Source organism: Silurus meridionalis, chromosome 5 (assembly GCF_014805685.1).
Source record: "Silurus meridionalis isolate SWU-2019-XX chromosome 5, ASM1480568v1, whole genome shotgun sequence".
Taxonomy (NCBI): domain Eukaryota; kingdom Metazoa; phylum Chordata; class Actinopteri; order Siluriformes; family Siluridae; genus Silurus; species Silurus meridionalis.
In genome coordinates this window covers 17,810,386-17,820,684 of record NC_060888.1, presented here as the reverse complement: position 1 = coordinate 17,820,684, position 10,299 = coordinate 17,810,386, and the positions used below count along the sequence as shown (strand labels likewise).

Sequence of the window (10,299 nt, the reverse complement as noted above, 5' to 3'; positions counted from 1 at the left end):
GAGAGTGAATGTAGAAGGAGAGAAAGAGATGGTAAGTTCTGAATACTGCCCTTTCCTGTGTGGTGTTTATTTAAACAAACTAATAAATATCTGCCATATTCAAAGACAGGATGTGCTGAAATGACATATGAGGGCAAGACACCAGACTCCAGGTGTGACGTGCTCCAGGGAGTGTGAGCGTGAGGGAGTGTGAGCATGCTGGTAATAGTTGCAGGAACTGCGGGGGTATACTAGGTTTAAAGCTCACCTCTTGCAAAACAGGAAATGGACGTTCATTTAGAAGCATGTAGAGTCTGTCATCTTTGCACTGACTGCTGTTACAAGCATGTCTTTAGCCTATAGAGCTGAGGTGTTGGGATTCAAGCCTGCCTCAGACACACATTGTTTGCATAGCCATATTGTTGCATTAAACCATTCTTTAGTGTGGCCATGTACCAAATGTAGACTGATTTTCATGGGCCTTCAGGGAAAACATTACATGTAAGAACATAAAAGCATGAAAAAAAAATTACGGTTCAAGGGTTTTAAAAGAACGGTAATTAATAATAAGTAATACATAAACTAAATAGATATGAAGAAAAAAATAAAGTAAGTAATAAAGTAGGTAATAAAGAAATGTATATTTTTATTACTTTTCCAAAAGGCATTTGGATTAAAAAAAAACAAAAAAACTGACTGTCTATAGCAGATCTGCAGACTATGTCACTAATAAATGCGTATTATTTGTAACATAAAATGGACAGGTGGACAGACGAGGTCAGACAGGAGTCTCAATGGACTATGATGTTTGCGGATGATATTGTTATTTGTGGTGAGAGTAGGTAGCAGGTTGAGAAGAGCCTGGAGAGGTGGAGGTATGTGCTGGAGAGAAGAGGAATGAAAGTCAGTAAGATTGAGACAGAGTACATGTGTGTGTAAATGAGAAGGAGGGCAGTGGAGTGGTGAGGTTGTAGGGAGAAGAGGTGGAGAAGGTGAAGGAGTTCAGGTACCTGGGGTCAAAAGTGCAAAGTAATGGAGAATGTGTTAGAGAAGTGAACAAAAGAGTGCAGGCAGGGTGGAGTGGGTGGAGAAAAGTGGCAGGAGTGATGTGTGTAGAAGAGTATCTGCAAGAGTGAAAGGAAAAGTTTATAGCACTGTGGTGAGAACTGCAATGCTGTAGGGTTTAGAGCAGGGGTCACCTTCCTTTTTGAAACTGAGGCTACTTCTTGGGTACTGATTAATGTAAAGGACTTCCAGTTTGATACACACTTTTGAAATAGCAAATTTGCTCAATTTACCTTTGATTATATGTTATTATTAATAATTAATGATATTCATCTATATCTAGTCATCTATAATTTAATATTGCCATTTTTAAATTCACACCAATGCAAGTGGGAACCACCAGCCATGCCTCCCTCCAAGACTCTAACTCTCACTCAGCCTCTCCCTGCTGTAATCACCTACACCTGTTACCCATTACCTCTTCCCTTTATAAGCTCATTCACGTTCGAGCTCCTCGTTGCCATGATAGATCTATCGGACTTCCTACCACTAGTATTCCCCATACTTCCATGCTCCATACTCCTGGCTCCGCTTCGGAGGAAGCGCTTAAGATAGGTTTGCCTTTAACGGTTTACATTGGTGATCATCCCTGGACTACCCGCATTACGAATTCTACCCGCATTACGGATTCTACCCACATTACGGAACCTACCCGCATTACGGATCCTACCCGCATTACAGATTCTACCCACTCTTTGGTTCGTACTTCTCCTCAAGCCTCTGCCTTGTATATATTCAGACTAAATAAAGACAAGGTGTTTAACCATACTCCGGTTTCCAACTCTTGGTCTATCCGTGACAGATTTAAAAAAGAATAGCAACAATAGCGCCACTTACCAGTGAGCTGCATCTATGGTGAGCTATTTTTAGAAAAGGTCCATGTTGTTGACCCCTGGTTTAGAGACAGTGGCATTGAGTAAAAGACAGGAGGTGGAGCTGGAGGTAGCAGAGCTGAAGATGTTGAAGTTTTCGTTGGGAGTGATGAGGATAGACAGGATTAGAAATGAGTTTATTAGAGGGACAGCGCATGTAGTACGTTTTGGAGACAAGGTGAGGGAGGCGAGATTGAGATGGTTTGGACATGTGGAGAGGAGGGACATGGGGTATATCGGTAGGAGAATGCTGAGGATGGAGCCACCAGGAAGGAGGAAAAGAGGAAGACCAGGGAGAAGGTTTATGGATGTGGTGAGGGAAGACAAGCAGGTAGTTGGGTTTAAAGAGACAGATGTAGAGGACAGGGGGGTATGGAGACAAATGATCCGCTGTGGCGGAAGAAGAAAAAGAAGATTTGTAACATAAAAAATAAAGATAACATCACCAATTAAAAGTAACAGTAACTACCTGTAATACTGATGAATAATGTGCAACATAAATACTACATGTACTTGTGTTCTTCATTTGGATTTGCTTCTGAAGTTAGGCTGTGAACAAATCTCTACTATCTTGACTCTGCTCAACAGGTGTGTGTATGTGTGTGTATGTGTGTGTGTGTGTGTGTGTGTGTGTGTGTGTGTGTGTTTGTCCATGTGTGCTTAAGTCACTTTTTTTTTCAGATTTGGCTTGCTTAAAACAGGCAAACACACATGGGAAAGAATCTAGAATACAATGTCCAATGATATAATCCTTGTGTCAGAAAGCTGACAGGGGTGCATAAAATATCAATAAATGGAGAAAACTGTTCAAGAGATGTTCAAGCCTCCTGTAAAAAAAGGAATATATAAATATATATATATTTTTCCCTTTTATATATATATATATATATATATATATATATATATATATATATATATATATATATATATATATATATATAAACTGAAAAGTTTTATGAAAATGAATATGAATATTCATATTTATGCTCTCTTAATCCATATCTGCTTTATTCATTTGGTCTTCATATTGAATTATTGAGGCAATGGAAGCTTTGACTAAGACATAACACCAATCTTGATATGTTCTAGAGGGACTTCATTTCCTAAGGGACCAATGTTTATGGTGGTGAATTGAGGAAAGAAATATATATACCCCCAAGATTGTAGCAAGGACACAGATGTTAACCAAAGGTAAAATCATCAATCCTGAAGGATTCTGGCAATTCATCTTGAACACTCTTTGCAAACCCAAGAATCCATCAGCCACAGTGGATCTGATAAGTTCATCACACTCAGAACATCACAAAAAAAAAAAAAAAAAATTTAAATGCCTTAGACATCAGTTGTTAAACTAATAGGCTAAGATCTGTGTTGCAGGAGAAACCGCTGAACAGCATCAGGGAACTGAGTGTGATGTTTCAGGCTGATCAGAGCAGTCACAGAGAGAGCTCACAGTGACTGTGGATCAGACAACCACCTGGAGAGAAGCACTGGGACCCCGAGAAGCTAATTTACTCTGCTGTTAAAGTGATGGCACCTCAAAAACAAAGTGACATTGAAAGATGCATCTAAACAGTCTTCACCACCCAAGCTGCACACCTCCCCCTCATCACAAGCCCCCTAGTGTGTCTATTGCCCCTCAACCAATCAGCCTTTTCTCAGCTGCAACATCACCTTTCCAACACTCCCCCCACCAAAAAAAACAGCAGCATACGCCTGTCAGCTCCCAAAACGAGATGTCGTGTCGGCGCTGAAAAATTACACAGTAACGAGGCCCACTTGAGATTAGGCTAATGAGAAAATCAAAACACAATTTAATTCTTGTCAGCAATGAGGCATCTTTAAATTACCTCTGCCTGCATGCTGATTACCTGGCGCCCGCCACTCAGCCACAAGCAACTTACAAATAACCCTGAGGTGCTCAGAATGACAGGCCGCTTTGCAAACCTGCACGGGTAGAGAGAATAAACCTATTTCATTCATCTCTCAATAAGAGACCACCCTTTGGCTTTCCCCTGAGTAGAGCAACTGCTGCCATCTGAGGTTCTCAAAATGTGACAAAGATTCTGAGGATTAATTCTGAGAAAAGTCACTTTTGAAACTTTGATTTATAAAATAAATTGGCCTTTTTTTTCATTGTCTTTTTTTTTTTTTTTTTTTACAAATGAGGGAACAAAGGCAAAGCACATTTAGCTGATCTGAATGTGTCCAAAAGCATTTAATATGCAGCAAGAAGATAATTAAGATACGGCTCTAATCCTAATTTTGGAATTTATTGACATATTGGTTATATTTTGTACACACTACATTCAACTGTACTATGTAAAAAATAAAGTATTATTTTTTATATAATAGATGGAATTATTTTTTAAAACAAATAATTAAATTAAATTAAATTAAATTAAATTATTTTTCAATGCAAACAAATGCCACCCTCACAAGTGAATATTAAAATTTACAAATGATATTCAAATCTTATCTAGCATTTCAAGACTTATAACCCAAGTATGAGATTATTAAAATAATTTCTTGACATATTTACCGTTTCTATTCTAAAACAAAATTTCTGTTTAGAAAAAATAATCCATTAAGACAAAACTATAAGATATAAATGAGAAAATATAATTCTTGAAATTAATTGTATTGCAATTGATTTACAGCAATCATATTATTGGACCTACTAGATCTGTGTGATTATTGTCAAGGTATACCCATTTGCTAAGATATAATTTTGTTCAAAATGTTGTCTTTATTTCTCTCCTTGAATATTTTGCACAGTTTTGCTATTCTACATTTTGTTCATCTTAGTGTACTGTGATGTGTAGTATAAGGTGCCTTAATCATATTCTTTGCAATCATATGCAATATTTTTTTTCCACATATGTTGTTGTCGTGAATGCTGTCTCCATATGTCGTTATGTTGAATGCATTTTGTTAGCTGTAGCATTTCAGAAGAATTTAATTGTATTTCTGTGCCCTATATATTGAAAATATAGGACATCAAGCTGACTTGACTTGACTATGATCTGTGTTTTTGTCTCACAGCCAAAAAAAAAAAAACCCATACAACTGACACCATAGCAATTAATCAGTCAAACCTCTAAGTATTTTAATTTGTATTTTTTATAAACATCCAGTCAAAGAATGACTTACTCATGATTCGCTTACAACCAGCTAGCATATGGCACCAAATGTTACATTCCCCCTAATGACCCATGAGAGTTGCTGCTCGGGCATAAAAGCAGGGCTGAAACGGCACTTGAACCACAAAACCAGTTAGTGTAACTCACTGAAATGTGACTGCAGCAGAGGGGAAATGGCACATGAGGTGCTTAAACATCAGCATCCAAGGAGAACCTTGCTGCAAATAATTAAATGAGAAGAAGTCGAAACAGAAAATCAACCACAAAAAGAATACATACTCTAAAATGTTTCTGTAATTATGTCAGAAGAGGAGGCAATGTCATGCTTTACATCATTTTACTTTTTTTTTTCAAAATGTTACTAAAAATCAACCACAAAAAGAACACACTCTAAAATGTTTCTGTAATTATGTTAGAAGAGGTGGCAATGTCATACATCATTTTACATTTATTTTTTTTCAAAATGATACTACTTTTTCAGACGTCAACAAAGCAACATTTTAATATCAACCTTGGGACCTGTAAAGGCTCTCCATGTGTTTTGCCTCATCTTACTACAGCAGGTGATTTACTGATCTGCAGTGACATTTACATTTTTCATGGCTGATTATATTGAGTAAAATTAATAACCACCAACTCCACATTCCCACGCCACTCTGAGGAAGGCATCTTAACCGCTTGGCAGCCTCTCCTCTGCCCAGGTCATTGCTTCTTTGTTGTGGATTTTTACGAGACATTTCATTTTGGCCGGATGGAGGCTACAGTGGCCTGTATGGACGAATGTTTTTCCATCCTGTCGTGTCAAGCAGTAACGGCGAGCACGCAAAGCCCTAGTGCCCTTGTGATGGCACGGCCCTTTACAAGCTGAGCTGGGCTTTGACAGTGGCCTGGAGTAATGGAGCAGACAATGCCTTGTTCCACCTCCCCATCTTGCCTGCTCGCGCTTGGCCACTGCTGCTGAGCCATATGGCTGTGGGATGAGCTTCTCATTTTTCACATAACTTCTCAAGCGAAGGGTATGTGTGTGTGTGTGTGTGTGTGTGTGTGTGTGTGTGTGTGTGTGTGTGAGTGTGTGGTTATGTGGCACAGAGCTTGTGTATATGCGTCTGGCAAATATTCCAGACTTGGTATCATTTTGTCATTATCTTGTCAGGTTGAGGAGATTCCTTCAGTCATTTAAAAGCAGTAAAAAAATATTTAAAGTAGGAACAAAATGAATATGCTTTTTAAAAATAGTTTTATATATTTTTAAACTATATATACCTAATGAGTTCTGAAAGTAAATGTGGCTATTTCTTTATTTAAAACTTGAAAATAAATAAATAAATAAATAAATAAATAAATAAATAAATAAATAAATAAAAAATTCAATGACATTTTCAGCCTATTCGAATAGCTAACATTTTATTGGCCATGTTGACTCACATTGCATAGTTGTATTCCTTTTAGTGAAGCTGATATTCAGATAATGATGTGATGATGTACAGTACTGAGAGAAAGTAGAAAAATGTATTAGTAATATTAGTAGTTTTATAAATTACCTACGTTTTTGCATATTGGAGAATTTGCCAGAATTTTCCTTTTCTAAAGATTCAGATTTTCACACTTGGTTTCTATATTTGCATCTAAATTCTGACATCCAGTATTTCTTTTTAGCATAATGCATGTTATAAGTAGTATACTGTATTATGTAATATTTTGCCTTGTTAACTGACTTGCAATAATGTTTCTGTAACATTTAATTTTTTTAACAAAGCAACATTTTGGAAAGTCAGACATCACAAAATAAACAAAAAAAACAAACTTAGTGCCATAGAGAAGAAGAGAAGAACTCATTATGCTTTGTTTTCAAATATTACATTTGAATTACTTTCTAAGTGATGTCGCTATTGTGATTGGAACTGACAGACAATATATCTGTAATCTTTGCAAAGTGCATTTTTTTAGTACCTCCCTCTCTCTCTTAGTTTAAACTGATAAATATTACAAAGACAAAGCTGCTATTTTGATTTGGCATACAGAGGATCTAATGAAATCTTCCAGAAGGTATATTTAAACCCTTTCTGTGCCCATAAGGAATGCACAGTGCAGGCTGACATGATATTTTATGCTGATAAAAAGGTTAATCCTACACCTTGGGGTTATTTCAGCTCCAGCCTTCATATTTTCAGTCTCGCTTAACGGACAGACTTATTATCTGACATGATAGATAACCCTCACGTGGCTGGCCAGGATTATTTTAAATCCTGCTTTACCTGGTATGGGGGATATTGGACATGCACGACAGCGCAGGGTGACACCATATGTGGGTATGACAGATGACAGTCGACGTTGAAGCAACTTAGGCGGGAAAATGATTATGTGGGTATCTATGGGCATTGAGCACCAAACCACCCCCCAACCCCCAGGTACGTGCATGCACACACAAACACATATACTGTCCTCCTCCAAGGCATCTTCTCATCTATTTGACACAGTAATTACAGCGCACAATGATTCCAATGATGGATGAAGTCCCTGCCTGGGATACACACTCTCCCCTTTTCTGTCTTTCTCTTATCTCACACTCCCTTTTTCTCTCACTCTCTCTCTTTCTCTGCCATGATATCCTCTTGGCCTCGTCTTGTCTGTTCTCCGAGGTGCATTAGTAAAATGAGATGATAACATCGTAATAAGTGCATTTTTATGGCACGGCTTATTAAAACCCTGCTTCCCCCTGTTGTCTCCTCCTCAGTGTGCACCAGCAATGCAATTAAACAAGTCCTGCTTTAACAAGAGAGAGATGGTAGGTGTGTAAATGTGGAAGGTTAAAAAAAGAATGTGGGTTCATCTAAAGCTGATACACACACACACACACACACACACACACTGACACTCACGCATGAGTGAGTGAGTGTGTTGTGGTTGCCAGTTCAGCAGCAGATGTTGGCTGGCGTTTAATTGAGTTGATAATGCAGCACAAAAGGAGAAGCCGATTCAATTTGGCTCCTTTATCCTCATCCCGCTGCCCTTTATGTTTCATTAGGACGAGCAGGAACACCTGGCACGAGCCCCGGGACACCGTGCCGCTCTGCTCTGCTCCCCCTCACCTGACAGAGATGGCAGGAGTGTCAAGGGGGAGGGAAAGGGGTGGAGAAGGGGAGCATTGCCTGAAGCAGAGAAGAAAAGGGGACAGACAGAGAGGTAGGGGAATTACAGCATCTTAGACGCTTCTCATCCTTGTCTCCTTCATGTACCTCCTGCAAAGGATCCAGTGACCCCTGACGTATCACAAACTGACAGAGTAGTGTAGACGCATAGCTCTGTGTGTGTGTGTGTGTGTGTGTGTGTGTGTGTGTGTGTGTGTGTGTGTGTGAGTGTGTGTGAGACAGGGAGGATGGGGAGCTCTTGACCTATTCCACACTCCTCTGTCACTTCGCTGAGAAGTGATGGGAAACATTGTCTCAGTAAGTAAGAAGTTAATGTAGTGCTACTGAAAGAAAGAAAAAAATCATGTGGCTAATATCGAGTAATTTATGATTTAAATTCATGAGTAGTAGGACTCAGTATATACTTTTATTTAGTTCAAATAAATAAAAAACAAGCATATAATATGCTATCAAAAATATAGCATATTTTGTGCTTAAAAAAAACCAGCCATATGGCTATTTTCCTGCAAGTGCAAGTGCAACTTAATGCTATAAGTTAGCTAATTTGCTTGGACATAAGCCAGTTTCAACCACTTGCTCAATTTCTCTTAGTTGTTCAGTTATTTGGCTAACAATATACTGTGTGGTTTAATTGATGCTTTGTTTCAACATTGCAGTAACATTACAGCTTCTTAACATAGAATAATATTAAAGCCACATTTGGTATTTTGGTAGTCACCACACTTTCCTATAATTCCCCAAGCCACCAACTAAATTATTTTAATTTATAGCAACTAAAAACAAACAACTCAGTTGTGCATTCTAGATGTCAATTGGACTCTTGACACATAATTGAACACTAAGGACCATATCATTAACTAATTTATAGAATGCCTAACAAATGTATAATTGCTTAAGATGAATAATTAGCTGGTATAAACACTGCTAATGCACATATGAGTGAACACCCACAAAAGTGTCAGCTATTCCTCCCACTAAAATATTGACATTAAGTCTATAATGTAAAATGTATAAGGACACTTTTTATAAATACCAAGAAACATTAAAGATTGAATTTAATAGCAGCATGCATAACCACCCTGTTTAATACTACTGACAATAATTTAATCTATAAAATAACTTCCTTACCTTTTTACACCACTTTTTGCCAGATTACTGCCTGCAGCAATGGTCATTATAATATGGAAAATACTTACCACACATATATGCTAATGCTCTGCTTTCTTTTTCTGCCTGAATAAAAATTCATGTTTAAAATATCTGATAGATTCATCATAACAATAAACCAATTAGCAACATTTATTAAGGTACCTTGTATTAGTCTAATTCAGCTTTCAGAATAAGTGAAAGAATACTAAAGAAAACTAAAAGGTGCTATTACTTTTTAACACTATTAACACTCTGTCCTGTTTCTATTTTTCCATTGTAAACATTTTGTGGAGTGAAAATGAGGAAGAGGAAGTGTCATTTGCAGACAGGACGTGAGGGCGTGGGAGGCAGGCACCTCACCGTCCTTGAGCACTTTAATAGTGGGTGAATGTCACGTGGAGGGTAGAGCCGCTCCACCTTTGCCAGTTTCCTGTCCCGCTGGCATCGGCCCCTGGCACTCTAGGGAGGTACTTGTGGCATGCGGGCTCAGAGAGAATCCCTGATTGACGTCAGAGTCATTCTGAGTGGCTCGAACTTCCTGCGTGGTGTTGAGAGAAGCGTTGTGCAGGAGACTTCGGTTCTCTTCCTCTTGAGTGACTCGGCCCAGTGTGTCTAAAGGGAGCCATGAAAAACTATTCAAGCCTCTAGGTAGCTTTGTTCTAACGTGCACACATAAAACTGTATAAATAGACTACTTATTTAGCTCCTTCTTTAATATGATGCACAATTAAACAAGACTGTATAGATATTCATGTATGATATTTATAATGTGTGTTTGTTTTTAGCTTATGTCAATATATCATTTAAAAAAGAACTGGCAACACTTTTTAAAATTGGCTAAATTGGTTTGAAATGACTGTAAAAAAATATCCAGTAACAATATATAGACTACATACTGACATTATACTCTGTGCCATTTAGGAGAGCATATATCTCTTCCCA

The 10,299-nt window shown here is 38.0% G+C and overlaps 1 long non-coding RNA gene across 1 annotated transcript; it reads left to right on the top strand.

Moving 5' to 3' along the window:
- Nucleotides 1-1,582: 1,582 nt before the first annotated feature.
- LOC124386463 lies at nucleotides 1,583-4,258 on the top strand. Its single transcript, XR_006925930.1, has 3 exons — nucleotides 1,583-1,742; nucleotides 3,006-3,107; nucleotides 3,294-4,258. It is a non-coding gene; the product is annotated as an uncharacterized LOC124386463 (long non-coding RNA).
- The last annotated feature ends 6,041 nt before the right edge of the window (nucleotides 4,259-10,299 follow it).